This window comes from Diadema antillarum, unplaced genomic scaffold, assembly GCF_040938485.1.
Source record: "Diadema antillarum isolate AM-2024a unplaced genomic scaffold, OU_Dant_1.0 seq00001379_RagTag, whole genome shotgun sequence".
Taxonomy (NCBI): Eukaryota; Metazoa; Echinodermata; class Echinoidea; order Diadematoida; family Diadematidae; genus Diadema; species Diadema antillarum.
The window spans coordinates 588,289-605,941 of record NW_027272138.1 but is presented as its reverse complement, the minus strand read 5'-3'; positions in this window follow the sequence as shown (position 1 = coordinate 605,941).

Genomic DNA, 17,653 nt, shown 5'->3' with positions numbered 1-17,653 from the left:
AAGGGGTTTACAAACAAACAAAAACATTTCATAACCTTCTCTGCATGACTGTATTTTTCTGAATGTTGTATAATTCAGATGGCAAGTGGCTTTGAAATGGCAGAAGTCAGATCTAGGATGACCAATAGTCTATAAATTCCACAAACAATTGATATGGCTCAGTCTATTCATTGTGACCTAAGAGCATCTCCCTGCTTAAAATCATCTACCAACTTTGCTTTGGATCATCTGCTTGACTGATTGTTTGTTTGTTTGTTTGTGTGTGTGTTCATTGCAGAAACATTCCAAGAGCCCAGCTTTTGGTCACACACTGCCTTTGCCTGACAGACAAATCAAATCAAATGTATAACTACTAAAGTAAAAGTGCAGTAGTAAGATTTAAAGAAGTAACAGTGAACCAGAATGATATGAAAACTTTTGAACTTTCAATTGTGGTTTTCTTTCTCACTGAATGCTCAGTATATGTCCTATAATGTCGACACAAACCTCTTGGCATTTTTTTTTTTCAGGGAAATCATCTCCATTTTCTGTTTCCTCAAAGTCAGCGTACTCTCTTGGGTTCAAAGTTCAACCACCTTCCCTGCCTATCTGTCATGCCATTGGCTAAGCCTGGACTGCCCAAGGTCAATCGTAGGTCAGGGAGCAGCTTCCACCCCTGCACTTTAACTGGCCATAAATTATCAGGCTCATCACAGTGGCTACCCGGCAGCAGTTTCTGTGTAAGCTGAGGTTTGAACCCAGAGAACTTCGGCAACCTTTGAGGGCAGTTTGCCGCAACCATAAATCAGAAAGGGCCTGTACATGCAGATGTCATTGGAGCACAGTAGCTTGACTTTTAGGCTCTGCACTAATACCTATCTATATCACGTGGCCTTACCAAATCTAAAATAATCAATAGTCAAACAAGGAACTGTCTGATCAAGTGCATCCAGCTCTCTGGTTGGATACTGCGAGCACTATATGTAACATTCTTGTCTAATGACTGATTAATTTGTAAACAGAACTGGCATGCACGTGACAAGAAGGCGGCAGGGCGACAGTCTTGGAATGAGGCTAGCAATGCCAATTCCAGACACTGACACTACCCGCCATTCAGATAGATTAGAGACAGTAGAGTTCTGATGGCACAATGCCTACCATAACAATGGTAATCATAACAACCTAGAATCACGTGAACTTTTATTAAAGGACAAGTTCACCTTCATAGACATGTGGATTGAGTGAATGCACCAATAGTAGTAGAGAATATCAGAAAGAGTTTGACGAAAATCAGATGATCCATTCAAAAGTTATGAATTTTTGAAGTTTCTCCTCAGTAGCTGCTGGATGAGAAGACTACTACAGCTGGTGATGTCACATGCGTAGAACGATTTAGAGACAATACAAAGAAAATGTAACATATTTTCACTTTTCTCGCATAATAAAAGAACACTTGACTTGCCTTTTTCAGAAGAGAGGGGGAATGATATTACCCTTCTTCATATGCCAGTGACAAGTCAAAGAAATGTGCATTTTTTTCAAAAAAATGAAATTTTTTGAAATTCTTTTCATATTTTCCTATATCATTCTATGCATGTGACATCATACAATACAGTAGTCTTCTCATCCAGGAGTGACTGCAGATACTTTAAAAATTCATAACTTTTGAACGGATTGTCTGATTTTCCCCCAACTTTCACTGATGTGTTCTACTAATATTAGTGCATTTACTAAATCCATATATGTATATATGAAGGTGGACTTGTCCTTTAAAGGCAGCAGTACTCACTCGCAAAATGCCAACTCCAATTCATCACCAGGCGTATCATGACATCTGTACGTGTGTTCCAACTACATAGTAGACACGGCCATATCAGCAAAAATATCAAGCATCCCAACACAAAGGAAACTATGTATGTTAGAATGGTAAGCTACCGAAATTTCAACTGCTAATGATATTTGAAGTTTGAGGTGTCTTATTTGCAGTCTATAGGCCTATTGATATGAAATATCATACTCAGAAAAAGAAAAGAAATCTATGAATATCTGATAATATTTGCAGAAATACATCACTTGAGCTTTTTTCCGAAAAGAAGAATTAAAGTTACCAGGATAGAAAAAAAAAATTATATTATAAAGATTAATTTGAGATTATGAGAGGAAAATGAATGGCTCAAACATGAGTTACTTTTGAGGTTCAGAGTCATTCAGTTGCTGCTTCATATTTGTTTGTTTGTTGTTGTTTCTTATTCTTCGCATCAGAAATGTGGGGGGAGGAAATATCAGGAGAGAAATGTATTGGTAAGATTTACAAATTTCATATTAGATTCCTTACATGCACTCATTCAATTTTGATCACTTGAGATAATTAAGTTGTTGTTGGCATTTACAAATACCTCATGATGGATGGGTGAGGAAATGTGCCTTTAGGCAAAAATATTCAATATGAAGCATAAAAGCTGAGAAACCAAAGCAGAGGGAAAGTGCAAGTAGGGATAAATCTCACAAAAATTTTAGAGAGAGAGTTTGAAACTATTGTGATGTTTATTAAAGTCAGCAAACCTTCTACTGACATGAAAAGATAGCATGTTTGATCAAAAGACAATTACTTTTGCTTATTTGATACTCTTTAGCTGTTTCTGGTAGACTGACATTCTTTTTTATACTTTCCTGACACAATTAAGCATATTGTTTCATGATTATGCACCAGACCTATCAAGATCACTGTGATCTTTAATATATCCTGCACAGAGGAAAATAATTAAAATTTGCATTTTTCAAACTTATGATTTGGTCACTCTTTGTATAATGACGAAGAGGAACCACTGTCATCTTCTAGTTCTTGTCTAATTTACTCAAGAGTTTTACTGATTTACTTGTAAGATCCTACATTCTCATTAAAAAGAATGTCCTGCTGAAATATGTTCTTCTTTTACAAACAATGAAAAGGAAAGAATATGGTTGTTTTTTGTTGAAAAATGCAAGGTTTCTACATAACCTTCCTAGCTGGTCATGCTTTTGTATCATTGATATGAAATGGACTATCCAGCCTTACATAAATTAATATTATTGTCACATGTCAATTTGATTTCATTGTGTTTTGATGCTTCACCACTGATTCATGTCTCAATAATGTCATGTTCAACACTGTTTGTTGTGTATATGGTCAATTTTACTGTTTCGGAAATAAAAACAAACAAACATATTTCTCCTACAATTTGTAGAGAGGTACACATTTGGTAGAACGTGGGATGTACAGTACATCTTAAGGACAGCAAACTCAGAAATCATGGTTAGGTCAAAGAGGTCGCCTCTATAAAACCATCCGGGGATAACTTGTCAGAGAAGAGATGTCCTCTAAATTCCAAGAGCGGATTATCCTTGAAAAAGGATTTGGACTTTTTTTGGACATTTTTACTGATATGTTCCAAGTTCAACCACCTCGTTATAGGTAAGACAGATCATCAAAATCCACAGGGAAAGTTTCCGTGCACCACACCACGAAGTTATTAATGAGAGCCGTATACCAAATGGGGTCTGAAAACAGGAGACTAGGCACTCTTCTTCCTGTCCCTCCTTCATCACTCGACATTGTCCATTGACAGTTTGATTGTGTATACTCAATATGCCATGTTTATTTTGAAATGTTAGTCACCCAGTCTAACACAAACATCAATCATTGATTTTTTCCATCATATTTACATATTTGGGCTTTTTCTCTCCCCTCTCTGTCTCTCCATCTACCAGTGCCTATTTCGATGAAAAAAGTGCACTAAAGAGGAAAAATGAGTGATTTATCTATCTGTAGGGGGAGGGGACTCCAGATTCCCATTTATAAATTTCTCTTTCTGAATAAAGTCATGCGAGAGATTTTGGCCGAAATCAGCGGGTCCCTATCTTGTCGTGTACGGCACATGTATTATGCAGGCATAAGTAATAGCACATCCACTATACCAAAAAAAAAGGAAATGCATAAGGCTGAACAGATAAAAGGACAGATACGGGTACCGTATGTTTGCCACGAAATAATGACCAAGAAAGTTTGAGTCTGTTTGGCTAACCTTTGTTATAACAATGAAAAGAGCTTGACAACCATTCTACTGAGGTGCTCCTGTATACTACATCCTGAAGGTGACCACAAAGTCATTCATATTCATGGATGAACTATTGAGCCCTGCAATCTAACTGTATTATGTGGAGTGAAATTATAACAGCACCATGTTTACTCCACACAGGAATAGCTCTCACACTTTAAACTTTCAACACTGATGAGTTAGAGGTGAAAACTACTTGCTCAAGATCGAAACTTCTGTTTTTTCTTTAGGCTTAGGAGATGTTAATTCCATGAATCCAGAACTCTATAAATTCAATGTTTATTTAATCACACAATATTCAGCAAATATTACACTGCCAGTTCTTGATTGACTACATGAAAAAGATAATTTTTGAGAAGGGAATAAACCAAGTATACAAAAGTAATGTAAAAGGAAAACTGGTAGGTCTAGCACTTTGTTTTAGGTGCACAGTTGTCTAGACTTTTGTTCCCTACAGTCAACCACTTCATTCATTCATTCATTTTCCATTTCCAACAGAAAAAGATATTTTACAGAAATTGAATACAGAAATTGCATCATGATACATAATAAAAGATAACTTAAAACTGAACTAATTTGTTTGAAATACAGGGGTGTGTGTGTGTTTTTTTTTAATCCTTCACATATGTGGAAAATATAGTGGAATACACGAAAGTAAGTCAAAGCATCAATCATTTTCAATTCAATATGGTACATGCAGATGTATTAGAGTAAAAATTACCTGCTTTGGGAGACCCTATGTGTAACTTGCACTTACAGCATAAAGAAGCCAAATTAGAGCATTTTCAATGTTTTCGAGAAAATAATTCAAGATTTATTTGATTCTCTGCAAATAGATACATTCTCCAGTGAATATTTTTTTTTTAAAAGAAGGAAAAATTAAAGATGTTAAATGGCTTGTTTCCCATGAGCACAATACATGTTACTCTTAGTGTCCACCATACCTTTTTCAATAATGTTAGTCAAATTCATGAAATTCCTCCGTCGAGATGTTTTCATTGCAACTGATTGACAAATTGCCCTACATCGACGTAAATAAGCACTGAATTGATCGGTGTTTAAGTAGTAGCCATGATAAAAATCATGGACGTACATACTCAAGCAGGATTCGAACCTACGACCTCTTGTCTCCAGACAGGTGTCATCTCCACTAGACCACCGAAGCTTCCGCGTCTATGTAGGGCACTTTGTCAATCAGTTGCAAAGAAATGTTACACCATGGAACTAGAGTATTGAGACTTCTCTGGTTTGAGGAACTCTGCATGCATATTGAAAAACCAAAAAGTAGCCCAAACAGATGTAATTTGGTGGTGCTGAAGGGTATTGAACCTAGACCGCACACAGTCATTCCTGTGGAAACTCACTGTGCATTAAATCACCCACATTTGCCCTTTGCATGTGTATATGTTTTCAATCACATGTGTACGTGTGCATGTGTACTGTGTGGGTGTGGGAGTGTGAAAATATGAGTGTTCCTTTGTCTGTTTTTTATCATCCTTTTTTTAATACCTGAGAAGAGTGTGTAATTTACAGCTCCCACGACAAGAGGTCTTTACCGCAAGAAACATTTGGATGCTGAGATTTTTCCTCCATCAAAGTATTAGTGTACAATATACCTTCAGCTCTGTCGTGCTATATACCATAACAGTGTTATAAACCATAAGTGTAGACAGTTTATTCTATTTTTAAAAAAAATTAATATAACTATTGTTCACATTTTTTTACATTCAACAGTACTTAACATTGATTATATTAACATTTTTATCCCAAACACACATCTTAGAACTATTTTGAAGCACTAACGCTGGGTTTTTGATTCATCTGCAGATGGTCACACTGCATTCCCTTTGTCCATGAGGTCAAAGGTAAGGTCTAATACTGAGCATTGTCTGAGAGAAAATACATCATGAGAGAAAATACATCATCTCTCTAAACTTTGGAAAAGCTAGGCACAGATGGTAAAGTTTCCAGACTTTGAAATACACTGGCCCAAACACAAACCAAGGCAATTCCTTTTCAAAAGTCATCAAGCTGTGATATCTGACAAGTGCAGTAGTTTATGTCGCCTTACGCAAAGCTTGACTTCACTGCAGAGCACTTTCAAATCAGCCTCAGAGCAGGCTGGACCGCATGCACACACGCCACGAAGACGACATTAAACTTTTACGACATATGGAGGGGGTGTATCATTAAATTTATTTGGATTTTTATCTTGCGGTTAGTCACGGAAAGCAGGCTATTGGCGACAGAAACAAGAATTGTTTCATTTCAATTTGTCTCATTGAAACAATCGACCCAACATCACACTGTCTTAATGACACGTCAGAATCGTATCTCACCCGTTACGACATCTTAAAACTGTGTGAATCCGTGCCAAACACTGGACAGGCTCGAACCCTCACTGTCAAACTATCAATTCAGTTTGTCACCATTGGATGAAATCCCATCGGTAACGAGCAAAACGAACAAGAAATGGTTCTTTCAGAAACCGACTAAAATGAGTTCTGTAGAAAAAGAACATTCTATTTACAAATAAAAAAAAATAGGGAACAGAGAAAAGAAAATGATCCTACAGGGCAACATGAGAACCTGTCTCTATTCATCATAGATTTTATGATAAAGAGGTCAACGAAAAACAGGAGAGGTCTTTCGTACACTCAAAACTTCTCATTTAAAAGAGAGGGCGACATAAGCTCCCTTCCAACTACAACAAAAATACTGCCTTTGGAATGGGCCCCTTTCCATTTCTTAAAATAAAAATGACACATACCCCTTTAAATTTGAGCAATGACAGAAGCATCTATCACTGGACTCAGAGCAAACCTCATTTTGTGCTGTGTGTGCATGCTGTGAAGCTCAATCCCGCAGAAATTCCAAGAGTTTTCAATCTTCTTCTTTTTTTTCACCTAAAACATTTGCGACCTCGTTCCACTGTCAAGGTCACCGCAGAAAGTCGAGGGAAATGTGATCCTAATTCCCAGTGTTTATGGGAAAATCAAATCAATAAACACAAGCTCATCATCAAATACACAAATGAAAATAGGAGCATGGCAGGAAAAACCGGCTGGAGAATTATGTTTTAGAGAGAAAAAGTGAAAGGAATGGGGGCTAGAGAGATAGGGAAAGAGAGAAAGAAAGAAAATACTGAAACTAAAGTGCAAGGAAGGCTAGAGGCAAGTAGAGAGACAATGCTTCTTGCAGGTAAAGAGGGAGACAGATGAACAAACAGACAGACAGATAGATTTACAATTTTACAATTTCAAGAGGGAGACAGACAGGCAGATAGAGGCAAGTAGAGAGATAATGCTTCTCACAATTCAAGAGGGAGACATACAGACAAACAGACAGACAGATAGATGCAAGCAGAAAGAAAATGCTTTTCACAATTCAAGAGGGAGACACACACACAAACAGACAGACAGACAGACAGATAGATGCAAGTCCAAAGATAATGCTTTTCTCAATTCAAGAGGAAGACAGACAGACAAACAGATGGACAGATGGACAGATTCAAGCAGAGAGATATTGCTTTTTACAATTTCAAAATGAAGATAGGCAGACAGAGGCAAGCAGAAAGATAATGCTTTTCACAATTTCAATAGAGAGAGAGACTGAAAGACAAACAAAAGCAAGCAGACAGGTGTTGCTTTTCACAATATCAAGAGGGAGAGAGATAGACAGACAGACAGACAGATGCAGACAGACAGAGGCAAGTACTGTGATGTTGCTTTTCACAATTTCATGAGGGAGACAGACAGACAGACAGACATACAAACAAAGGGAAAGGTTGGTGGAAGTGGAGATTACGACAGATGAAGAGAAAGAGTGGCATCATGGTAAATGGGGGAAAGCCCCATTCTACATCACCAAGGTGTCATCCTGAAATTCATCCCTTCTGATCAATAAAGAGAGCAGAGCGAAAAGAATCAACATGTTTACGCATGCATATTTTTCTCTTCCTGCACAGGAGAATGAGTTAAAGACAGCAATATCTATGCCACAACAATGTGGCATGTGAATGCATTATTTGTTCGCACTTCATTTTTGCCTTGGCTAACATTTGAATTAGGATTCACATGTGTCACAAAAGTGGTAGCATGAGGTCATAGTGGGACACCCATGGAAAATGCTGAAAACCTAACAATACCATACAGGAAATGTGACAATCCCATTCATGTTTATGGCATAATGCCTATTGTGATAAGATAGAGATATGATCTCTATCAATTTTGTTCCACATTGGCTATACTTACTTTTGTGGATCTGTGATGTCTTCTGTGGGTGGCAATACACGAAAATCATGAAGTTTACTAGCTCCAGAATAGGACATGTGAAAGGGTTTATCGCACGTCAGATTTCCAGCGATTCAAAATTCAACTAGAGCAATGTTTCCACTCTCTGGCAACAGAGTGGAAATAGGGACCAGGTTACACATTTCTTATTCTACAAAATGTACATTCTGATTATGTCAACAATGGATATAATTCCCTTTTTTTTTCATCTTTCTTGCCTTTTCACTTTCCCAACCACCTTTTCCCTTATTCATTTCCAGTGTCAGTCATTAATGCTCACAGTGACTCATGTCATTGGCACGCTATCATCAGTAGATGGCGACATACCCCTTTTGGGACATCCACACCAATTAGTCATGCTCATCAGCACAGGCCCTTCAGTGACCTTTCAAAGTGCCTGAGTTTCAGCAATAAGAGCTGCAGGAATACTGTAACACCATAGCATTTCTCCCTAGTCATTTCTAAGTGATATAGGTGATTTGTACGTACCAGCACACGATGCTATGGAAAGGTTACTATAGTACTGGGCTAAAGACACCTTACTGATTGATATTTCATCATCAAATGCCTGCCAACCACGGGACCAAAATGTTCCTTCAAGAGGATGAATTTTGTTGTTGTTGTTGTTGTTGTGTGTGTGTGTGTGTGTGTGTGTGTGTGTGTGTGTGTGTGTGTTTTGAGCGTGTGTATATGTGTTCATTATATAATCCAAAGCTTCCTTTAGTAGCTTTTAACCCTTCATGTGTTTTGTTTGCCAAGTGTTACAGAAGTCTGGAATGTAATACCATTGTCATTGAATAGAGATTACCTAGTCCCTACAGTGTTATTGTGACCTTCCTGTCGGGCTGAGGAACACTGCTACTCCCAAGTGGGCTGACTAACTTACAATTAGGTCAAGTTTGGAGGATTAAACTGAATGCTGTTATTTAAGGACACCAAGTTACAGCCAAGTGTCTTCAGGAGCACATAAAGGATTAAATCCTCTGGCCTGTTCTGCTGCATTCTGTGGATATTCAACCATTTCATTACACACAAGGCTTAACCCTGGGAATGTCACACAGATGACGACTAAGATACATTCTTCAAAATACTGGTGCTTCAAAAGTGCACAACTCAACATAAAACACAGTGTGAGTGAGCCAAGGAACCATTCCAATGCAGAATTTCCATCCTTATTTGAACAAAAAAAAAAATAAATGAATGAATAAAATTCTGCATTTTGGATGGAAGTGGCTGAAGCAGGCATCAGTGAAGAGACTGGGTTTGATGCAAACTGGTTCTCTATTGGAAAGGGAATGTCATTAAACCAAGCATTAACATCACACTGAAATACACACCTTTGGCAGGAAACAAGCTACATTCCTTTCCATACAGTATATTTGTATTCAGTCTACACTTGTACATAGTAACAAATTCTGGAACATTGAATACTTATACAGACTGTTACATAATTCCCAGGATGTTCTGATGGGAGACTAGTGAAATGCCCCACTGGGTCATTAAATCAGTCAAGTAAGTCAAATTTTCCAAATCTAGATTTCTAATGCCCTGACCTATTACACAAACACATGCTAAGGACATCATTCTCCATATATCTTGTAGCAGAGCTAGTTCATGTGCTCCTTTAGTATTTCCTAAAAGTGAATTTTTGTGAAGTTCTTTTTTTTCCCACTCATTAAAATGTTACTATACTTCACAATTGTTGTATAGTTCCTATTCAGAGCAGGAGGCATACGGAATTCACAAAAAACAGTGAAAAGATTGTCTGATTTTCTGCTTACTTTCAATGAACATTTTGATATTTCTTCAGTCACTGAAACTGCTATGTTCAAAACAAGTTCACCTTAAGAGACACACTCAATAATACAGTCTGTAGTTACTAATTCATGAATAAATATCTTTCTACGCTTCACCTGCACCATACAAGTGGTACAAACAAGCCACACATTTAGCGAGAGTCTCTTTCACACAAGATATTCTCCAATCTGGAGAATGAACAAGCACTCAAAGAAATCACTAGACATCCGTGACACAAATGGCAGGTGGATTTGATCAGGTATTATACACTACTTTCTTTCTTGTAATCATCAGCGAGTCTTACTCTAGATTATCTCTTCCTTATTCATTCTCAATCTGCAAATAGACAACATTTGCAGCACCAGTTTCACTCTTTCACTTCTGCACAGTAAAATTAAAGTTTCAAGGAGGGAAAAGAAAGAGCAGGGGTGTCAATGTTGAGAGCACTAACCTTAACCAGTGTGCACCCAGAGACACACCTTGGATAATGACAGCAATTTCCAATATAGTTTGACCAAGTCCATGCACGAACAGGAGACAGGAGGCAAAGAATCTCGGCTGCTAAGTTCTCAGCATCACACCAGGTGCATCACGTTCTGCAGAACATGGGGATGGGCCTCCTCTCCTGAACTCTGGTTCAGGTTACACCCAGTCCATATTATATATATGTATAACTGTCAGACCCTGGATGGATTTATCACCTTCTACCCATTACACTATTTCAAATATGTTGGACTAAAGCATGACTATCGTGTAAACACAGTGGAAAGACAGGTTACTTACATAAGACCTCTCCACACAAGGTTTCCTTTGTTCTTGGGTGGACCCGGAGTCATCAGCACACCTGAGATTCCCAGGAACTAAACTCTTCTCAGCTTCCTCTCTTTTATCAGCTTCAAAGAGAGAGAGAGAGGAGCAAGTTGGAGCCAAAAATCGTCAATGACTCTCAGCTCTACCAGAAGTTTTTGCCCATCAGGATTTGTGTTGAGCTGTTTCTATGGCGATGCCCCAACCCTGTGATCAATCTCTCAGCCAGCCATAAAACAGGGGGCGGCAGTTTGCAGCCTGCCTGCCTCAGAGCTGTAAATCAGCGCACACCTGAGTGCTGGGGTAACTGGCTAGAAGTGATTCTAGCACTAAAATGCATTTATTGAGTAGGAGAGAAAAGGGATTGAGAAGAAATAGGGGGAAAATAGTTTCAAAGAATAGAATGTTGATATTACCTGGGCAAACAAAAAACCACTGACGCAAACCAGTCACATTTCAATAAAATCTCATCTATGTTGATGCCATTATGCACGTACTTCTTAAGTCCTCAGTCCATCTCGGTAACAAAAATATGTTTCAACAGACAATAGCAAATTTTGATCCATCATACAATGTATGTTTGAGTTTGCAAGGTCTCATGCAGTCTTGTTCATATGGTCAATATGGACTACAAAAGTCTCCAAAGAATGACCAATTTTAGCTCAAAACCAATTACCCATGGGAATCACCATATGTGCAAAGAAGAATGTAGCTACAGTTGAACCTCTCGTATCCGGACAAGTCGGGACCGGGGCTCATCCGGATAAGGGATTTGGCCGGATACGGTAAATGCTTTATACATGTACATATACATACACATGTACTGATGTAGCCCATTGTAGAACCACATGTAGTAATGTGTATACTGCAACCTTTTCATTGTTACATTTGGGGATGTTTGGGGATGTTGAAATGTCTGAAGGCAAGCAATTTGGAAGGAAATTTGATGTAATGTATGTTAATCATGTTGGAAGTAATATGTAATTCATGTGTGTTTGTGTAGGAGTTCTCATGGAGTTGGGAATCCCCCTTTCCTCCCGTAATTATTAATTTAAAAAAATCACGGCGAGATTGCGTCCGTATAATAGAGAGATCCGGATAAAGGGAGGCCGGATAAGAGAGGTTCAACTGTATTAAATAGGGCTCTACATGAGAATAATACATTGACTTTTATGAACCATGACTAGTAGGTCAAGAACATGTCAAATCTGAACTCCTGGCAGTTTCCAGTTTAATATTACAATTATGTGTTACATCAGTCTCATTAACATTAACTTGCAAGTTTTTGCTTAGTCCCGTATCGGTAGGGGAGGGGCTTAGCCCTCGCTATATTTCTTTGGCCCACTTTCTGTTCACACTTGTAGAAAATCTGTACATGCAAGCTGGCCCTGCAGAAGGACAGGTTAGCACAACTGTGGTGCTAAACCCCACAATAATTGCAATGCCAAGCAAGCCATCGTAAACAAAACAAGCAAACAAAAACATAAGGGGGGGGGATAGACAACTGAAACAAAACCCCAAACCCACTGACCAATCAGAAATGAGTAAATCATGAATATGCATTTTTGCAAACAAATTTTGTCAGCAAAATGAAGGATCCTGATCAAGTGGTATGTACAATGCACAGCACAATCATGAATATTCACATCATTTGGAAAGTATGGGTTAAAGGAAATGCACAAGTAAATATTTCAGGGTCAAGAAAGGCAACTATAAAGACAGTAATACTAAACATAGTGATGGGAATTACTGCTCAGATGTAGCTATTCAGCTCCACAGCAAGGTCTTACAAGGAGTAAAGGGAGAGAAAGTTGACAATTCCACATTCGCTAGAGGTTCATGGGGGGGGGGGGGGGGGAAGAAAAATGTGAGGGCACCTCCCCTGTACTGAACCATGTGCAGGATGCCAGTACCTATTTGTCATGCAATACATCATTCGAGTCAACAGTGGCATGTAAATTTGCATTTAATCATATCCTGGACCGCCTGTTTAAATCATGAGTTTTGGCCATTATGACTGGTATCAATGGAATGTCACATTGTTTTCTGATTTCTTTTTATAGAAAAAAAACACAGTTTGTAGAAGATGTGCAGGATTTTCAAAACCCTGTTTAACGTTAACTATTGTTTAACCTTTACAAGAATGTGTTTTATTTTGTTTTGCTTTATGTTGTTTGGTTGTTTAATTTCTGGTGGTAATTCTATAGGGTAGATGAATTATCTAATAAGTTTCCATTAATCAAGACCTCTTGCCATAAATCTAGGTCATTTCAAAGGAAACAATAGATATGTAAAACATAAGGTATAGTCCCACAAGATCACTCATGTACAAGTTGCAGTTGATGAAGGAAACCAAAGTCCAAATATGAATGTGGATATAGTGAAAGCGATATTAGTAGGAAAATACCAGTGAAAGCTCGAGGAAAATCAGACAATCGATTCAAAAGGTATGAATTTTTAAAGTTTCAGTACCACCATCACTAGATAAGAAGACTACTACACTTCATGACATCATTTTGGACTACAATCATGACAATACAAAGAAAATATATGGATAATTAAACAAAATTTCATTTTTCTTCAAAAGTAAGCAGTCCATCGACTTGCTACTGACATTATTGATCCCCTGCTTTCTGAAAGAGGTAAGTCAAGTGTTCTGTCATTTATGCTAGAAAAGTGAAATTATGTGGAATGTCTGACTACCTTCCTCATTGAATATTAAAGCCAGTTCGTAACTAGCTCATGTGTACATCAGGACAAATTACCTATTTTTTCACTTGCTTAAGGCACTTCGCTCATTGTCAAAGTTACATAATGCATAACCTTGCTTGACGTAGGCCTTACATGAAACAATTTATTGAATTCAGGTTCCAACAAGGAATGAACTTGTGTAGACCAGGTGTAGAATGGACTCATTAATTTACACTTGGGTGAAGCATCCATTTCATTGTTTTGCATTGAATGCACTAAACTTTTTTTTTTATATTGCCATATAGAAGACTTTAATGCACACTTTGCTGCTGTCGGTTGGATGTGCTGGCAAGAGTACCATTTATACGGATTATGGCAAGAATATTGCAAAACTAGAAACATTCACAGTATGAAACTTTCACAAATTGGTGACTGGCATTCAGAGCATTGTGTTATAGACAAAATTTTGTGTGCATTTAACTTTCGCAAATCTTGGCTCCACACAAAATTTGTGGAAGTTTCATGCACACAAAAGTTTCTGGTTGTGTAGTGATCATTACATCACTGATGCTCGTCTCAGTTAATTTAAAAACCAACATGCCCATTATAAAAATTTACCCATTTCTGCTCATACACAGAGTGGAACTTACGAACTGGCATATTTTCTTGCCACAGGTGAGCAGGCAAGAGGGCTTGTTGAGCCCAATGTAATTTGTTGTCTGTTCACTGATCTGTCAAAAGCAGAGATGGAACATCTTGGGGAAGATGGACTTGAGGTATTACTGGTGGAGTGGGATAAACAGTGTTTACTTTATTACAGCAATAACATTTTTATGATGGCCATAAAAATAAATCACTTGAGAATGCAGGAGTGTCCCCTTAAATCCTTATTGTTCATCGGGACTGCTTCTGTTCCCCCTATGACCATCTCGCTGTCAAATAGTTTGACGAATAGTACAGGGAATCCTGTGACCAAGTCACTCGCTCTGCATATCTCCTCCTCGTCACACACTCGCAGAGAGTGGACTGCCAGGAGATCATCACAACCTTCTCCCAAACGAAGACATGTAGATGTCTTCACATTCATCATTTGAACTTTCAAAGTGTTGAATCCAATGGTGCGTAAACCTACATATATCTTGTCTTGTTGACTCGGCTCTACCAGCAGGCCTCTGCTTCTACTGGATGTTGGGCAAATTGTATGTTGATTGTCATATTTCTACAGATCTGCGTAAATCAGTGCATAAAACCAAAGTGCACGGGGAAATGATTTACGCACAGTTCAAGCTTCTGTCGTAAAGTTTCTGAGGTTAAATTACACAGTGTCAAGAATTTGGGCAAGGCCATGGACACAAGGATATCTTTTTAAAAAAATGATACCAAAACTTCATATATTAAATGGGGATGAATTAGCTGGGCATGGGTAAATGATCGTATATCCTGCCAATTTTCTTCTTTATATCTTCTCATTCTTTCGGAGACTCTGAACTGGAGATATATTGGCTTTGGAGCACATACTGTCAGCATTAATTTGAAGGGAAGCAAATATGAGTTGGAGAGAACAAGATATCTCAGCAATCTATGGGTGGTATGAATTACTTCTCTGTATCTACATGTAAAAATTTTCAAAAATGCATGTCAATCAATCCAAAAGTAGGATCTGATTACCATGATTCAGATGTCATAAATTCAGTAAGTACATGTAAGTACCTGTTTCACCTGACTTAGATGCAACTGATGCAACCATTTGTTTTTGTGTGTGTACTGTGTGTGTGTGTGTGTGTGTGTGTGTGTTTTGCGGGTTGTTTCTTTTTTTTTCCTAGTTACCTTTGCTTGCTGGGTTTTTTTTTTTCAGTCTCTTTTCCCCGAAATATTCTTTCCACCTCTTCCCTTTCCTTTTTCACCATTCTTCTTCATTTTCTAGTGGTAATAATCATGTATATCAACAAAGTATGGTAAAAAAAAGAAAATGTCTGTGTGACATATTTTGAGGTATTGAGCAATCAAGTCCTTTCAAACAATAGAGGAGATTTATTTTATAAGATTAATCGACCATGATACCAATGATCAATGCATTATGTACACATTATTATTTGCTACTTTTGACACATGAAGGCTGACTGACTGCAATGGCTCATCAAACTTTTTGAATATGAACACCAGCAAAGAGCTGACACGAAAGCTGTTTTCCATGACACTGGAAGAACATTAAGAATGAAAGAAATGATGTATATAAAAGACACCTTAATTTCACTCCGTACCGGGATCTTGTGATTGTAAATGCAGTACAAAGGAATACATCACACACATAACACATCACACTACGGATTACCATCACCACCACCACAGCTACCACCGTCACTGATTGTGTACAGTGATCACTTGGTTGAGCCTGTTACAAATGTTCATTACATTATTTTAGGCCCCTCTGAAATACAACATTCAATCAAATCATCACGATACATCTGACGTACTAACTGACTTTTGATAAGAGCAAAAACAAACCCTGACCTTGCTTTAGATTGTGCACCCATTTGGGCTATCATCAATCAAAAATGATTCTATTTCTTGACGATTTACCCAACCACTGATAGCAGCAGTATACCCACAAGTAAAGATTCACCAACAAGCACTTGTTCGCAGATCTTTGCAAATTTTCCCTCCCCCCCCCCCCCCCCACCCCTTCAAGAAATGTGGAATGATAAACTATGATTCCAGTTTTTAAAGGGGACACTGTCTTGAGGATTGCCAGGCAATGTTCGGCTTGACATATTCCAATAGTGTAGAATGCATTATGACATAGTAAGCATTGCCTGTAATTGCTTTTCCTATCTTTCCTTCATTCTTTCCCTGTCAGGTACTGTCAAAGCGCGCTATCAGGTCACATGACTGGGAATGCCACCGTCAACGACAAGGCAGCTTCCCCTCTGCGACACTTCTCCCAACAATAACACGGGGATTCTACACACGGAATCGAATCATCCCTCACTTGTCAAGAGTTTTGATTAGGCTTATGATTGCCACGGATCACAGCGCTGTCATGGCACATCAGGAGGTCTTAAGGGTCAATCTTAGGGGAAAGTGAGAGCATTAGAGCCCCAAGACCTGGAAGAATAAGATTGTTCATGACTGATACGATGATGTGACGATACTGGTAAATACAACTTAGCACAACTCTGACTTGTGCTTCATCACTGAATTAAGGAAAACTTCAGATTTCTTTGAATAATCCCAAACAACAGACATAGATCAGCTTACTGAAACTTTCACACTGTTTTCTCATTACTATGACAAGAACTTTATGATTTAATTTCTTCTAAATGGGTTGGCATAGAACATGAATATTCTTGAAGATTAAACGGCAAGTGAAGAATCAGTATAAAAGTCAGCGGGTCAGTATAAAAGTCAACAAAACTGCACTTACATAATGTACCATGATGTGGAGTAAAACGTACTGTGGGTGGAAAGTGATCCTCATATACCCTTTGTTGTCATGAGCATGACGCATACTGAAATCTAATTCACAATACGGGAAGTGGTTAATCCTGAAAGCATGTTATGTCACATACAACGCCAATTTGCAAAATCTATCTCTCTGCAGTGGAAAACAGGAAAACTATATATCCAGGCATTATGGGGCATGGTGTTGAAAAATTATCATCTAGGCTTTAAATTTTTGCTGAGTTTGGAGACTGGCAAATGAGATTTTCCTCTTCAAAACATTCGTGCGAAGCAAGTAACAGATGCATACAATCTTGGTGTGCAGTAATGGGGGCTCAAATTTCTGCTCTCTTCCCCTCTGTGAGCTAAGTGCTCATGTTTCTCAGGTGGTGTTCCCTTCCCTCTTTCATAGCACCTTGTGGAGTTTTTGTCAATTCTTTACCTCTCTCCCACAAATAACATAAATGTCACACTTCCTGAATGGCATCATTAATCACTCCCCTGCCCGTATCTCCATTTCATGAGTTCACAGCTTCACCCTAGCTGCTCCTA